Below are 17,540 nucleotides of genomic sequence, written 5' to 3' on the forward strand. Positions count from 1 at the left end.
AGTGTCAATATTTTCTTCAATGGAGCCAACCAGGGCCACTGTTTCAAAAAAGAACCTTCCCCAAGAGAGAAGAGGTAACTTCTTGTCTGTGGCCCCACCCACCTAAAAGCTAGTAATTTATCTCCTTGGATGGGGCGGGGCAGATATGTGTAAGGTTATGATGAGACTTGTGTTTAGAAACAGTGAAATGATTATGTCACATTACCTCTTGTAAGATAAGAAGACAGCAATCGTATCTAATCATGTTTTTATTAATCATGTTTAATCTTGGATTATTTCATAAATTTTTTGGACTATATTGCTTAAACTAATTATTAATATCATATTGAAATAACAAGTTTCCATCCTAATCATACTTCAGAAGTATATGAATTGTTTCTGAAATGGCTGGAGAGTTAATGGTTTTCTTTTTTCATTTTATCAATAAATTTCAGCTGCTGAGTTTGGCATAAATAACTCATTACATGAAGTTTATTTTCTCTGTTTATCACTTGAATAGTTTATTGACTAGTAACTAAAAATTAAAAAAATTTTTTGGCCCCTAATTTGAATTTTAGGTTTAAATTATTTGATTTTTTCTAAGGTTTTAAATATAGTAACTGCCATTTCATTTAAAATCTCTAAAATGGATGTTCTGTTCTCTGAATTTAAAATTTTAATTCCTTGAAGAATCATTGTTGTTTTTATGTTAAAAATAATAAAATAAAAATAATAACTCTGGCCCTATTGGAAAGTTATTCTTGGAACCTCATGATTATGAAATTTAAATTATATATTGAATAAAATTAAATAAGAAATTTAGTTTCATAATAAATAACCTCAATTTAATGAAGAAAAGCACAGATAATGAGAGATAAATTTCATTGTTATTGATTTACTTTTTTAAGTTGAAGACTAGTATAGTGCATGAAGGATAAATATAGACTGTCCTATTTTTCTTTTTGGTTGAGATTTTTATAGCCAAAATTTTCCCTTTTTTTGTGTATTGTATTTTTGTTTTAACATTACCAGTTTTTATAGTTTGAGTGTGTTTCAACTTTCTCCCACAAGAGGGCAGAGAGGACTATTAAACTGATAGTCTAAAAATGCCATTCAGTGTTTTCAAATTAGCTTCTCTTATATTAACAAAAAGGAGCATAATGGCCAAGTTATTGTTTGATTTACAGATAATTGGCACATTGCAGGGAGGAGACTTAATTTCACCCTTTTAAATTAAACAGGGAGATTTAAAAAGACATAAAATATTCATTAATGTTCGGTGATTATAAAGTAGTGGCATATATTTATTTTGCCTTTATTACTGTTTCGATGGGAAAATACTGCAAATATTTCCGAAATCGAGTTGGCCATACTGACAAGTTGAAATGTTTAAGCAGCGTTAATGCAATCTGCTCACACCTGATATCCTATGCAGGATGATTCAAAATGACTACATCAATTATTAAAAGAAATATTTAAAATTCTGTAAATGTGCCATTGTACGCCACCGTTGGCTGAAACTGTTCTCTGTAGCCTGCTATTTAGATTATCAAATATATTTTAAGCTTCAAGGACTTGAAAACAGTAAATCTTTTTACATCATTTTCTAAATGAAAAATGTCTCAAAAATATTTTTGCAGATGGATGTTCTTAAATGTATTTCTTAACAAGAGTTTGGTTTTTCTTTTTTTTTTCCTTTTCTCTCTCTCTCTCTCTTTTTTTTTCCTTTTTCAAAAGTTGACCTAAAGTAATATTTTGAAATACTAGTTACCAGGAAAAAAATAAATACTTTCATTTCTAATATCTGTGGGCAGACAGTTACACATAGGCTATTTTATTCTGTACAGGTTAGAAAAGGAATGTGGATTATACTCTTTAGGCCTTGGGTCCTATTCTCTAGGCCTAACCCTAAGACTTCTTCAACTTGTGGAATACCTGGAAGGGGATTCAGGAGGAAAAAATGGTCTTACGCTACAGCCTTGCAACACACAGTGGCACTTAACTACATGTAGTATTTGTATTTGTAGTAGCCTGATGGAAAGTCAGGTTGCCACACAACAAAAATATAATCTTGAAATGATTTTACAATGTTACTTTATAAATGCTAGAAATTTTGCTATTACTGTGAAAGCTTAATGATATCATATAATCTAACTTGTAAATTAATTTTTGTCACCAGTTTCAGAAATCTCTTTTCAGTATTGTTTAAAAGGTTCAAGAAGAATTCTAAGCAACATATGAGAGAAAGGAAGAAATTTTTTTTTAAACTTGATTTTATTTTTCACTTAATAGTATATTATTTTTGTTTTAGGTGGGAAAAATATCATTTTGGGGGTATTTTGAAAGTCTTATAATTTAAAAAGAAAACTCTTGTAATATTTACACCCTAAAGGGAAAGTTCTTTTAAATGAAATAGGATTGAAAAAGGCACTATAATTTCAACTTTTAATTAACAAAATACATTTTAAAAAATACTGACTTGGAAAATAGAACTTAGATGCAGTTTGAATTTTAAATAACTCTTCACTGACCATATATTCATGCAAGTTAGTGGTGATAAACCAATAGTTGTACAAGTGTTTGTTCATTCTGGCTCTGTGGTCTCTTGCCTTACAATGCATGACTTATGTCCTTTGGGTGCTCTAGACTTTAATTTAAGCTAGTTAGATATTGAGGTTATTTTTTTAAGCTCTTTACAAATCCTTCCACTTACATTATCCTCCTACTTGAGGAAAAAGCAATATTAGTATAAAAAGGTCAAAATGGAGGGTTGCAAGTAGTCATAAGAATAAAAAATCCATTATCCTTTTCCATTATGACAAGATAGTTTATAAAAATTATCAAATAATGTAACGATAATTTCATGATATTTCTACTTTTGGGGTCCTCAATCAGCTGGTTGGCACACTGTAGTGACTTTCCTTGAAAATTTAAACAATCTTACCTTAATTTAATGAATTTTCTACCCTGAGAGTTTAGATTTTTTAAACAGTTAATTGTATAGATCTAAGTAATTCTGTCTTCAAATACTATTAAAGATCTGTGGTTACAAATGCACTTGGGATTGGTTAAATTAAGGAGAAGAAAAGATTGATTTGCTTACTGTAAATCCTAATCCCAGGTGTGGAAAAGGATATAAAGTCCCTGAAATCAAGCCAACTTTTCTTGGAAACTAATTCTTTGTTGTCCATCTTGCTATTGCAGAAGCTCCTGTTAGACAAAATATCCACTTTGCTTTGTAGATGTCATACAAATTTAAGGAATATACACATGACCCAGAATAATAAGGATTAAAGAAACAAAGTAATTTTGGTTCTGAATCATGGAGTATTCTGTGTCTCATACAGCAGAAGGCATGATGAATAGCTATTGGAATTATTTAAATTCTTTTCTGAGTTTCACTTTATCCTAAAATTCTCACTGTTCTTGTTACTGTTGATTTATTTCTTAATGGGAATTAAAGGGAAAAATTGACAACCTATAAAGATACATCTTGGATGAAATAGTAGAACATTTTGCTACTAATACTAGTGATTGTTAAGTAGGAAGCTACAAATTTGAATTAGCAAGTAGAAGTAAATTAAATAAATCATACCAGTCCTTGAAAATAATGTCGGCTAAATAACTGTGAACTCATGAGGCTAATTCTGATTCTGCAAATTGAAATTCCTGTTAGGGTTTTGTGTGCATTTTTCTTTTCCTACTTTCTCAACTTGCTTGACTAACATATATTTCAAACTATTCTCCTTTAGTGCTAGAGGTTAGTACCAGTAATTAAATATGTAGTCTTTTACAGATTATACTAAGGAGCAATTTTCTAGTACTGTATTGACTGTAACTTCTTAACTAATGTGCCCTTTCTATATATGTTTTAGATATAGTTTGTTTGTTTATTTGTTGGTTTGTTTGTTTTCCAGTATGGAGAGTGTAGGGCCTGCTGGCACAGAACTGAAGAGTAGGGAGTTGAGAATGTTCATATGCAATAGGATAAATTAAATTGTGTGCTTATTTAATTAAAAGTTTAAGTGGTTTATTTTTATTGCAAGATAAATGACATATAAGCCCAAGTAGAATGAACCCATGTTAATTAGCATGTATCATAGTCTGATTTTTTTAACATTTGAAATCACAAATGATACCTAAGCAAGAATAAAAGATAATTTCTTAAGAAACTGGGCAGTGAATTCAAGCCTTTATTCAGCTTTCAGAAAAGGAGATTATAAGTTTCTTTTAAATATGCATGTATATTATAAGTTTCACATTGCACTTTATAACAGAGATGTGTTGAAGTTATGCTATTTCAAATGAATAAATGAGTAATGATCAATTTATAAATATTGGGGTTTTCTGTGATGCTTAATAAATTATCTCCTTAGGAAATACATTTAATATTTACAATGCAGCCATTAGAACTGACAAGTCTTTCTCTCCCTCTGAAAGTATTTTAAAATAATCTCTATTGGGCTTTTTTTTTTTAGCCCATGTAAGTATTTCTTCTCCTACATTTCAAGAAGATAGAAACAATGAAATTTTGTTAAAAAGTTGACAGAGGTTTAGACCTTTGTTACTTAAGGTATGGGTATTCTAACAACTTCTTGGCCGACTGTATTTCATAATCTGTGATTTGTGTGTTGGTAGGTTTTAAATGCCTGGGGTAAGAGATATTATGTTCAGTTATCAGAAACTAATAAACATAAGACATTTTTATATGCAAGAAAAGGCAGAGAGTAAATAATTGCACTGGTGACCAATACTGTAATAATCCTGTTTTACAATATGCACTTGACAGGTTGTAATAGTGCTAATTGAAGAGACTAATTCACACTTGCTTCATTCTATTCAAAGGCAAAATCAGCAGCTTGTTTTGCTTTTGACCAGATGGTCCTCATGAACACCTACTGTGCACTTTAAGTGCTTTACTAGAATTACAAAGGCTGGGGGGCTGCGTTCGACTCCAAATGATTTGAGGAGAGAAGGAGAGAGAGAGGGAGGAAAAAAATCCCTCTGTGCTCAATGGATTTGGTGCAAGTAAATTAATTCTAGTAGACCCATTACACACTGAGCCCCCTTTTCAAAGCTCTGAGCCTCCTCGCTTGCTCTGTAGCAATGAGAAAGAGAAAGAGAAAGGCAGATTACTGCAAACAGAAATAAAAAAAAAGGGGGTATGAAAGGGAGAAAAGAGGCCTTGAAGCCTTTCATATCATTTGAGTTTTTCAAGTGCGTTATTTTTGGGGAGGGTGGATGTCTGAAAAGCCAATTGGAGTTTTTTTTGTTTTAAAGTGCGCTATTTAAGCACCATGAATATAGGCGCAAGAGCAACAGTTGACTGAGTTTACTGTGGTGAAGCTTTGTGTTCGAGGATGAATCAAATTCATTATATTCAACTCTTTGTGTTTTAACATGAATGTAGGGTTAGTTTCACAAGACTGTGTCTGTTTAGGATAATTATAATTTAATATTTTCCTTTCATAAAGTTATCACTGTAGATGTCTAAAATTTTAATCAAAGCAGATTTTGTACATTGACTTTGAAGCACCCTGACAGTTTAAAATTCAAAGGAAAGCTTTTTTAGTTTTCAAAAGAAAAGAAAGGCTCATTCTAATGGCATTGAAGCAGAGATTATTATAACTAATTAGAAGTCACACATCTGTTAGCTTTTGGTTTGTGACTTACTTATGAATTTTTTGAGTAAAATATATACTTTAAAAATATATCGCTGTTACTGAGTAAACCAAAAGGGATAAAATGCCCTTAAAAAAGAACCACTTATTTGAGCCAACCATTTTTCCAAATCTCCACATGGTACCATAAAAATATATAATGTATTAAAGTCCATTAAATGTAAATTGGACTTGTGTAATTAATAACCTTAAGTTCAAATGAACTTCCAAATTGTTTTTGCATAGCTCTGCTTAGCATAATTCTGATTAGTAACCAAAATTATTATAACATAAAAAAGAAAGTAAAAGCAAACCTAGTTTGTGCAAATTTATAGTTATTTTTTATTCTTAAAGCTGTTTGTGTACAATTCTAACTTGGAATACTGACAATGTAAAATAATTAATTCTTATTCTAAGTATATGGATTAAAATACAAAGGATCACATGCAAATTATTTTGTGCATTTTTATATTTTGGGCATAATTCTCTTATGATATATTTTTGTTCCATGGTTTACTTTTGTTTAATGGCACATATTACACTGTAATCAAGTTTATTTTAAATATAGCCATTAGCAAAGAACAGCAGAATCATACCAATAGTATATGACTTATGTGATAATTATAAACATTTTACAAAAAAATAAATGTCTGGAGTTTACATTTTGGCATAATGTACCAATATGCTTTATATGTCAATATGTTTTAGGTATAGTCTTAGAAAATAAAATATAGAAATTAGACATATAAAATATAGAATATTTAAATATTTACATGTTTATCTACAATATAGAAATAAAGACAACCACAAAAACATTTAAAATTTTACTTTTCAAAGACCTTTAATGAAGAGGATAGCATGCTGCTTGATATTTAAATTAAATTAAATTAATTTCCTATTAATGCAGTCATTACTTTGGGACTTGTTCATTCAAATATAAATTGTAGGCTGGAGAGGAATATAAGGGGAATCCCCAGACTTTCAACTAACAAAATATCCAGTGAAATTTATAAGCAATGAGGTGTTAATGAATTGATATTGTTGGGGGAAAAGAGATTTCAAGAAAAAATCTGAATGATTAGGGGAACTTACTGAAAAAATTTTTCTGCAGTAGACTATTTAAAATAAAGGTAAGACTACTAGATTCTCTTTCTTATAGGTACCATAAAAAGCTATGTTTAAAGCCAGACCCTCATATAGCAGAAGTGGATTGATCATGACCATGCAGTCATTTGTTTAGGTGGGGCTCAATCTTTGGTTTCACACACACAGTAGTTGGAGCTTTTCTTCTCATGAAGAAGAGTTTATTTCAGTATTAAAATATTAACTCCTAGATTCCTGAATGTCAGAGATAAGATTCTCTTCTGTGGGTAAAGGTTGGATAATACTCTGGTTTATATACCTTGGTAAATACCACATTACTTAAGCTGAGATGTGTTTTAACATGATACTATCCTCTAGGCATAAAATAAGAATTATATAGCTTCCTTTATATAGATATAAAAATATTAAAGAAAATTATGTAGCCTCCTTTATATAATTATAAAAATATAAAAGAGAATTATATTTTCCCCGTCTTCCCATTCTCCCCCCAGCAAAAACATAAACAAAAACAAAGAAGTAAATCAAAGGGTGGGTAGGTAGATGAACATAAAGTGCTTATACATAAGCTAGACTAAGACTTGGTGTATAAAAATAAAGTCTGCATATAGGAAATATTTACATGTTTATCTATATACCAAACGTTATTTGTCTATAACGTCTTAAAATGTCTGCGTATGGTAATTTTTCTTTTGTCTAATGTGTCTTGTATGTGGCCTAATACTATTTAGCCAAGCAGTTATCCTTTTTCAAACATATCTATTTTGGCAAATATACTTTAAAATTTTGTTGCTCAGTACTCTCAATGTATTCCTATTATTATTCTCTTAAGCACTTTTTTAAAAGAAAAAGACTTTAAAAGCTCATAGCAAACATTTTCTGCAAATGACAAAATGTATTCCTTGCTTTGTGGTCATTGCGTGACCAGACAGTAGAGTACTGGATTGTTTTAAGGTTTTTACAGCTGCAAGGCAAAAGCATCTGCTCATTGCAAAGCCGGCATTGTTTAATTTTGACACTGACTTTTCCATGTGTCTTGTACCAAGGACTGGATTAGATGCCCCTTAGATGAAATTTGTTTTAAGTTGCTCCCAAAGTGCAGCTGTCCCCATAAAACAGACACAGGATCAATCAGAATCTTTGTACAAGGGTCACCTCACTAGGCAAGAGAGGCTCAGAGGAAGAATGTTAATGATATTATTTATCATGAATAACTGCAAAATTAGTTTCCAGGCTGGTTTAGTATATGTAGAGTCCCCATAGCTTCTCCCCCATCTGCTTTTTAGGGCAATAGAATCATTATTAAATATTTAGCTTTTATACTGAGATATAAATAGTCAAGATGCCTATATATGCATTAGGCACTATTCTACAGTCAGTTGCAAGGAAAATGATCAGTTTATTGGCCACTAAAGTGGTAATTGACTGAAAATAAAACTCAATCTAAAATGGCTCTGCTAAAATCTTGAGAAGTGGACATTTTTATAGAATGATAATTTTTCTTTAATGTTTCAAGTGAATGAAAAATGAAAGAGCACCTCACTTCCCGGGTTTCCTGGGATTGTGTGAATTTCTACCCAGCTGGTCCAAATTGATTGATACAGGGCCAAATATTTGTCTGCCTACATTTCAAAGTCTATAATTTGCTAATGAATTGTGGTAATAATCTTTCATCATACATGAAAGATTTAGCCAAACAATTTGCTAAGTATGTATTTTGATCATAAAATTTTTGGACTTACACCAAGCTTTACATCTATTTTACAGCTAATACATAGGGGTGGAGGGAGAGCAGGGGGAGAAATAATATTGAACATGGACACTTGATGGAAAAGGATGAAGGAAACGAGGAAAGAAGGTACTTTGGAAAAGAATAATGCTGCGAAAGACTTATAAGTGACAGTGGAAAACCAATTAGATTTGCACATAGAGTGCAAAATTTTTAAAATGCCAGAGGAGTTTTAGTCTTCGGTGTCTAGAGGTATGGAATCCATGTGGCTGAACACAAGACAGAAATCTTTTCCTTTTTAGCCACAGCTATTCCACGCGTTGATTATGGAATAATTTGCTAAAAAGTTATGCTACAAAAGTCAGATGCCCAGAAATTGGAAATAATTAAAAGTATTAGTATAAAAACCAGATGTTTCTTCTGTTTGATTTAGAGACATTAGGTGGGGAAAAACAGTGAAGAAGTAAATGATTGCACCAATTTCAGAAGAAGGTAAAGAGAGGAACTTCCTAGTTAAACTTTTAGCTAGGAATGACTAGAAATGATTGTAGGCATCCAAGAGGGAATTATTTTCTGTCTCCAAAACAAATACTAGGCTTATATCTGTGAAGGGACATGTAGGATTAAATAACCTCCATTTGAGAAAGTACAAACTTTTATTTATGTTTTTTGGGAGGACAGCATAAATTATATACCATAGGAAGTCCAAGATTAAACTATTGAGAGAGAAGACAAGAAAATGTTCTAAATAAAACTATCTTATAAATGTAATTTCTCTTTCATTGTTAGAGATTAGGGAACCATGACTTCCTATTTGACTGAAATAATCTGAATTGCTTTCAGGTTGTCCATAAGGAGGATATTTAATGATACTGATAAAATTCTCCTTGCTTTGTAAGCAGAGAGTTAAAAATAAATTTAAAAAAAAAAAGAAAGAAAGCCATGCAGTTGAAGGAGAAAAACCATATTATGAAAGAGACTGAAGCTTCCATTTTGTAGATTTTAAAGCTAAACAACTCTAGAATTTTTACATACTTGCCGTACCTCTTGAATATGTCCCACTTCGAAAGCATGACTCTGTATCCATTTATGTAATTCTGTTTTTGTTCTCTGATAGAGATAAGCCTAATGTTAAGTACAGTGAATGTCTATCCAAGATTCAGTGTTATAGCTTTGAATCTAACAGTACTTCTCAATTGGCAATTAATTAACTTGTGATAGTGGAAAGATTATTGCATTATGATATAGTGAATCTGAGGTCTAAACCCCCTGCCACTAGAAAGCTATATGATCATCTAGGCCTGAGTGGCCTGGTATGTCTTTTTTGTTTGTTTGGCTTTTTCAGTGTAAGACTGCAGAAGCTCTGTTTTTGCTAGTGAAAATATAAAATGAACCTTAAAATATGTGTAAAGTCCCTGTGTCTCATTGCACTTGTTAGACACTTCTGTTGTAGCATTTCTGTCCTTCTATTTGCCTTGCGTTTGTTTTCCTTTTCATGGTAGGCTCCTTGAGGGCAGGATCTCAGTCATTCAATCTTCATATTTACAGCACTAAGCCTAGTGCCTAGCACCTTTTAATGATTGTTGAATGAGCAAATATTTACATGAATTAGCATTCAGTGGTTGAAAAGAAATTTGGAAACCTAGATTCTAATATCTGATATTTTGCTCTCTCCCTATATGAGTTTGGGCAGTTCATTTAACTACTCTGGGTTTGGTTCATCTATAAAAAGTAGGAAATAATTTCCAAGAATTTTTCTGGTTCTAAAATGTGATTACATGTGAATTTTAAAATTTCATATATGCTTGTACGGGAGGGAGAGGGAGAGAAGGAAAAAACTGGTCAATAGGTAATAATTATGTATATAAACATACATATTTACCATGGTGGGATGTAAATATCCCTTTAATCATTAAGGTGTTACTTAAAAGGCTCAAGGTTGAAATAGAGGCCTCTGTTGCCATGGTGTTTGAATTTCTATAGTTAAGAATTTTTCTGAATAATTTTGTTTTTATCTTAAAGTACACTTTTGCCTTAAATACGTATCATGCAATAAGATTTTAACAGTTAATTGCATAAGCATGACACACCTTTCTAATATATAAGAAGATTTTAAAAATACTGAGATGCAATAAAAGTAAGTAGTATATTAATTTGATGTCATTAGTTTCATTTGTAGTAAGTGAATTAAAATTCTATGTGAATATCAAGGCTGTTACTGCCATGATAATAGACATATACATCAGTAGAATAGAATTATAAGTCCAGAAATAATCTGAGTCAGCTGGATATCTACATGCAAAAGTATAAAATTGGCTTATTCCTTCACATCATATACAAAAATCAACTCACTTGGATCAAAGACATCAATGTAAAAGCTAAAACTATAAAACTTTTAACAGAAAACATTGAAATAATTTTGTGATCTTGGGTTAGACAATGATTCCTTAAATATGACACCAAAACATAAATAACAAAAAGAAAGTAGGTAAATTGAGCTTCATCATAATTAAAAACTTCTGTGCCTCCAAGAGCACAATCAATAAAGTGAAAAGACAACTCACAGAATGAAAGATTTCCAAATCATACATTGGTAAGGGACTTTATCTCAAATATGTGAAAACCTCTTACAGCTCAAAAAGAAAAATAACCCAATGGCAAAATGAGGAAAAGTTCATACTTACGTGCTAGAATGCTAGAGTAGGGGTACTGAAGGTATACTGAAGACCTCCAGGGCGTCTTCCTGACTGAGGAATTAAACCAGTGTCTCTGCATCTTCTGCATTGCAGGCAGATTCTTTACCTACTGAGCCATCAGCGAAGACTGTGTAATCAGTAAGCACATGAAACATTGCTCTACATCTTTAGTCATTCAGTTCAGTTCAGTCACTCAGTTGTGTCTGACTCTTAGCGACCCCATGAGCCGCAGAACGCCAGGCCTCCTTGTCCATCACCAACTCCTGGAGTTCACCCAAACTCATGTCCATTGAGTCGGTGATGCCATCCAACCATCTCATCCTCTGTCGTCCTCTTCTCTCCTGCCCTCAATCTTTCCCAGCGCCAGGGACTTCTCAAATGAGTCAGCTCTTTGAATCAGGTGGCCAAAGTATTGGAGTTTCAGCTTCAACATCAGTCCTTCCAATGAACACCCAGGACTGATCTTTAGAATGGACTAGTTGGATCTCCTTGCAGTCCAAGGGACTCTCAAGAGTCTTCTCCAACACCACAGTTCAAAAGCATCAATTCTTCGGTGCTCAGCTTTCTTTATAGTCCAGCTCTCACATCGTACATGACTACTGGAAAAACCATAGCCTTGACTAGACGGGCCTGTGTTGGCAAAGTAATGTCTCTGCTTTTGAATATGCTATCTAGGTTGGTCATAACTTTCCTTCCAAGGAGTAAGCATCTTTTAATTTCATGGCTGCAGTCACCATCTGCAGTGATTTTGGAGCCCCAAAAAACAAAGTCAGCCACTGTTTCCCCGTCTATTTGCCATGAGGTGATGGGACTGGATGCCATGATCTTAGTTTTCTGAATGTTGATTTTTAAGCCAACTTTTTCGCTCTCCTCTTTTACTTTCATCAAGAAGCTCTTTAGTTCTTCACTTTCTGCCTTCTTTAGGCACTTGTCACTTCACTTTCTTTAGTCATTAGGGAATTGTAAACCCAAACCAAAATAAGATACCAATACTTGCCCCCCCAAAAAATTTAGATTAATCTTGAGAAAATTATTCACATGAAAGAGCCAAACACAAAAAGTCCTCATACTGTGTGATGACATTTATATGAAGTGCCCCAAATAGGCAAATGTACAGAGATAACACATAAGGTTAGTAGGACTGAAACTGCTCTGTATAATACAATACTGGTGGATGCATGCCATAAATTTGTCCAAATCCATAGACTGTATAGCACCAAGAGAACCCTGACATAAAATATGGTCTTTGAGTAATGATGAGATATCAGTGTAGGTTTATCAGTTGTAATAAATACACTGCTCTGGTAGGGTATGTTGGGGAAGGCTGTGAATGTGTCAGGGCAAGGTGGAGTTTCCACCTTCTTCTCAATTTTGTTGTGAACCTAAACTTCTCTAAAAATTACAGCCTATTTAAAAAACTTTTTTTTTTTTTTAAAGTAGATTCATGGTTGTCAGGGACACCTGGCTGAGTAAGAAAGGGGAATGGGTCATGGCTACTAATGAACTTAGGTGTTTTGATATTGTTTTCCTTTGTCTTGTTGTTTTTGTTTTTTGCATTTCATTAATAATAAGCAGCTAAGGGTCCAACAATCCATTAGAATATTAAATATCTTTAACTGTGTATTTATTTACATGCAACATGTTTTCATGATGAGAAATATACTGTAATCTAAATACAACACAGTGGTCTTCATATGGGTACCCATAGAATATTTAAGAAATTAGGAAAGCCAATTTCAATCTTCATATTTATTTGTGTACACATTTGTTTTTGTGTACATATCTCTCTCTACTTTAGTGAATTTTCAAAGTTCTAAAATATTTCTGGCTTTCTGAGAAAAATCTGATGATGTTTGACAGAAAGTAGCAAAACTTGTAAAGCAATTATCCTTTAGTTAAAAAATAAATTTTAAAAAAATTAAAAAAAAGGTTAAAAAATTTAAAATATCTGAATTTGCCATACATATGATTTTTCCATTGTTTTATTAAGGGTGAATAATATTCCATTGTATTTTTTGTACCACATTTTGTTCTATCCATTCATCCATTGATGAGATATTTGGGTTGCCTCTACCTTCTACCTATAGTGAATAATTCTCCTATGAGCATGGGTGGACAAATATTTGTTTAAGCCCCTTCTTTCAGTTCTTTTGGATATATACCCACAAGTGAAATTTTTAGGTCATACGGTAATTCTAGGTTACATTTTCTGAGAAACTGTCATACTGTTTTCCACAGTGACTACACTATTTTACATTCCCATCAGCAATGCACAAGGCTTCCAATTTCAACATATCCTCACCAACACTTGTTATTTTCTGTCTTTTTAATAAAACCATCTTAGTAAATGTAGAGTGATATTTCATTTTGGTTTATGATTTGCATTTTCATGATGGCTGATGATACTGACCTGGCATTATCTCTGGTGCTTATTGTCTATTGTATATCATACTCTTTGGAGAAATGTCCGTTTAAATCCTTTATCCATTTTGGGGGAGGTTCTTTTTGGAGTGATGAACTTTGGGATACACTATTGATGATGGTTGCACAAGTTTGTGAACTTATTGATACCCATTGAACTGTACATCTAAAAATAGTAAAGTAAACTAAACAAAAATGAGTATCAAGAACTGAGGACCTATGAGAATGCAACACCTACTAGTTGAAATATTATACCAAAAGGGTTAAAGAACTGGTGATGATGCCACCAGGATAAAGTATTGGATTGGCCACAAAGTTGCTTTAGTTTTAAAGTAAAAAGACACATGTTTCATTTCCCTGAGAACTTCACAGAAAAATATATTTACCATTTTGTTCCGCTACCTACTGCTGTTTTTCAGGCAACTTCATAATTTCATCTTCCCAAATTTTTTTATCTTTTTGAGCAAAGAACTGTTCCAGGTACCTTATACAGTCTTTTGGGGAATTGGAATTTTTTCCATTAAGAGAATTTTGTAAAGACCAAAATAAATGGAAATCTGCAGGTGCAATGTCTGGTGAACATGGCAGATGAATTAGAACTTCCCAGTCAAGCTGTAATAGTTTTTGCCCGGTCATCAAAGAAACATGTGTTCTTACATTACTCCTACGGAGGATTATCCTTTTTATGTTAACTAATTCCAGACACTTTCTGTTGCTGCCTTCAGTTGATCTGATTGGCAGCATTACTTGTTGCAGTTAACTGTTTGGTTTTCCAGAAGACACTCCATACTAGAGGACTCCCTTCTAGTCCCACCATATACACAACAGCACCTTTGGATGAAGACCGACCTTTGGTGTGATTGGTGGTGATTCATTTCACTTGCGTTACAGTCTCTTCCATTCTACGTTTCTATACAGTATACACTTTTCATTGCCTGTCACAATTTGTTTTAAAAACAGAATATTTACATTTAAGTGGAGAATCGAATGTGGAAATATGGTCAAGAAGGTTTTTTCACTTAACTTATGTGGAACCCAAACATCGAAGTGATGAACATAACCGCATTAGTGCAAATGATTTCATCGCATGATTTGGATGTTGTGAGTATGTTGGCTATCTCCCACATGGTATAACATTGATTGTTCTCAATTAATATCTTGATTTGATCTCTATCAGCTTCAACTGGTTACTCATCCTTGGAGCATTGTCCAGCAAGAAATCTCTAGCATGAAAACTTTGCAAACCACTTTTGACACAGTCAGTCACAGTGCCTTCTTCATACACTACAAATGTTTTTTTGCATTACAGTTGCATTTTTATTAATACCATTCTTGAAATAATAAAGCATAATATGTTGAAATGTTGCTTTTTCTTCTATCTTCAGTTTTTCTTCTATTAAAATGGCTGCACAAAATTTCACCAGTTTTTATTGTTTTTAAATGTACACTGATATGACAGCCATCACACTATAACAAAATTGTTTTGAATACTACTATGACGGGGGAGCCTGGTGGGCTTCCGTTTATGGGGTCGCACAGAGTCAGACACTACTGAAGCGACTTAGCAGCAGCAGCAGAGCCATCTTACTGAAAAAAAACCAAACTAACCTTTTGGCCAACCCAATATATGAGAAACTAGATTTCAATTTACCAGTATTTGCCGAGAATTTAAAGAACTCTTTTCGAGATAGTAACTACATGCCCCTCCATGACTCCCTTTCTGTTGAAGTTAAGAGGAAATAGACAGACTTGATAATGTTAGAGAGAATTTTTCTTGAGTTTGAGATTATTAAGGATTGGAGAGATTTTTGGAATCACATAAGCATTTCTGGTAAATATTTAAAAGGGAACAGATTCTTACTTTGCTTCTACTTCATGGCAAGTCTATTGCATGACTAGAATAATATCCCAAGTGGATTAATACCAATTTCTTTACATGGTGGTAACATGAACAGTACTATTACATGGTCCTGATTATTTCATCATATAGAGTTTCTTTGATTTAATTTTTCATAGAACTTTTTCATCAGTATTACTTTTGTTCATACCACACGTCATATGGGATCCTAGTTCCGAACCTGCAGCCTCTGCACTGGAAGCGCGTGGTCTTAACCACTGGACACCAGGAAATTCCCCATCATTATTGTTCTGTTACTTTGATGTAGTCGATGCATTTCTGAGCATGGAGTGAATTCTTTGTATCCAGAATAAAGATACTAATTATTTGTTTACTTCAGTTCAGTTGCTCAGTCGTGTCAGTCGTGTCAGTCGTTTCTGACTCCTTCCGACCCCGTGAACTGCAGCACACCAGGCCTCCCTGTCCATCACCAACTCTGGAGCCTACCCAAGCTCATGTCCATTGAGTCCTGATGCCATCCAACCATCTCATCCTCTGTTGTCCCCTTCTCTCCTGCCCTCAATCTTTCCCAGCATCGGGGTCTTCTCAAATGAGTCAGCTCTTCGTATCAGATGGCCAAACTACTGGAGTTACAGCTTTAGCATCATTCCTTCCAAAGAAGTCCCAGGACTGATCTCCTTCAGAATGGACTGGTTGGATCTCCTTACAGTCCAAGGGACTCTCAAGAGTCTTCTCCAACACCACAGTTCAAAAGCATCAATTCTTTGGCGCTCAGCTTTCTTTATAGTCCAACTCTTGCATCCATACATGACTACTGGAAAAACCATAGCCTTGACTAGATGGACCTTTGTTGACAAAGTAATGTCTCTGCTTTTTAATATGCTATCTAGGTTGGTCATAACTTTTCTTCCAAGGAGTAAGCGTCTTTTAATTTCATGGCTGCAATCACCATCTGAAGTGATTTTGCAGCCCCCCAAAAGTTAGCCACTGTTTCCACTGTTTCCCTGTCTATTTCCCATGAAGTGATGGGACCGGATGCCATGTATGTTGAGTTTTAAGCCAACTATTTCACTCTCCTCTTTCACTTTTATCAAGAAGCTCTTTAGTTCTTCATCACTTTCTGCCATAAGGGTGGTGTTATCTGTATATCTGAGGTTATTGATATTTCTCCTGGCAATCTTGATTCCAGCTTGTGCTTCTTCCAGCCCAGTGTTTCTCATGATGTACTCTGCATAGAAGTTAAATAAGCAGGATGACAGTATACAGCCTTGACGTACTCCTTTTCCTATTTGGAACCAGTCTGCTGTTCCATGTCCAGTTCTAACTGCTGCTTCCTGACCTGCATACAGGTTTCTCAAGAGGCAGGTCAGGTGGTCTGGTATTCCCATCTCTTTGAGAATTTTCCACAGTTTATTGTGATCCACACAGTCAAAGGCTTTGGCATAGTCAATAAAGCAGAAATAGATGTTTTTCTGGAACTCTCTTGCTTTTTTGGTGATCCAGTGGATGTTGGCAATTTGCTCTCTGATTATTCTGCCTTTTCTAAAACAAGCTTGAACATTTGGAATTTCATGGCTCATGTATTGCTGATGCCTAGCTTGGAGAATTTTGAGCATTACTTTACTAGCATGTGAGATAAGTGCAATTATGTGGTAGTTTGAGCATTCTTTGACATTTCCTTTCTTTGTTATTTGTTAGTCTGTTAAAAAACATTCTCTATGGGAAATTATTATCTGTCATCTATAATCTAGTAGAGGCTCATTAAAAACTGGGATGGTTTTTATTTCACAGTAATTTAGGTGAATTTCTTTTTTTTTTTTTTTTTCTCCCCTTATTCAGCTTTCCCCGGTTTTACTTGGATTTGTTTTTGTATTTTTCTTTTCAATAGTGTAATTGGCTTTAATTCTTTTTTAAAACACTTATATTGGGGGAGAGTTGAATAAAAATGTTTTGTTAATTTCAGGTATACAGCAAAGTGATTCAGTTAAACATATACATGTGTCTGTTCTTTTTCGAATTCTTGGATAAATTTCTAGTCAGTGATATTCTGGTTATTAACCTTAAAGTTGTTGATAACTTCATTGAGAGGAGAAAGG

At 33.5% G+C, this 17,540-nt stretch overlaps 1 protein-coding gene across 2 annotated transcripts in view; it reads left to right on the top strand.

The window, feature by feature from the left end:
* The window catches only part of FAF1 (Fas associated factor 1), a 485,365-nt gene that overhangs the window by 212,278 nt on the left and 255,547 nt on the right, over positions 1 to 17,540 (top strand). The gene's annotated exons all lie outside the window — the stretch shown is intronic.

Source organism: Capricornis sumatraensis, chromosome 2 (genome assembly GCF_032405125.1).
Source record: "Capricornis sumatraensis isolate serow.1 chromosome 2, serow.2, whole genome shotgun sequence".
Taxonomy (NCBI): domain Eukaryota; kingdom Metazoa; phylum Chordata; class Mammalia; order Artiodactyla; family Bovidae; genus Capricornis; species Capricornis sumatraensis.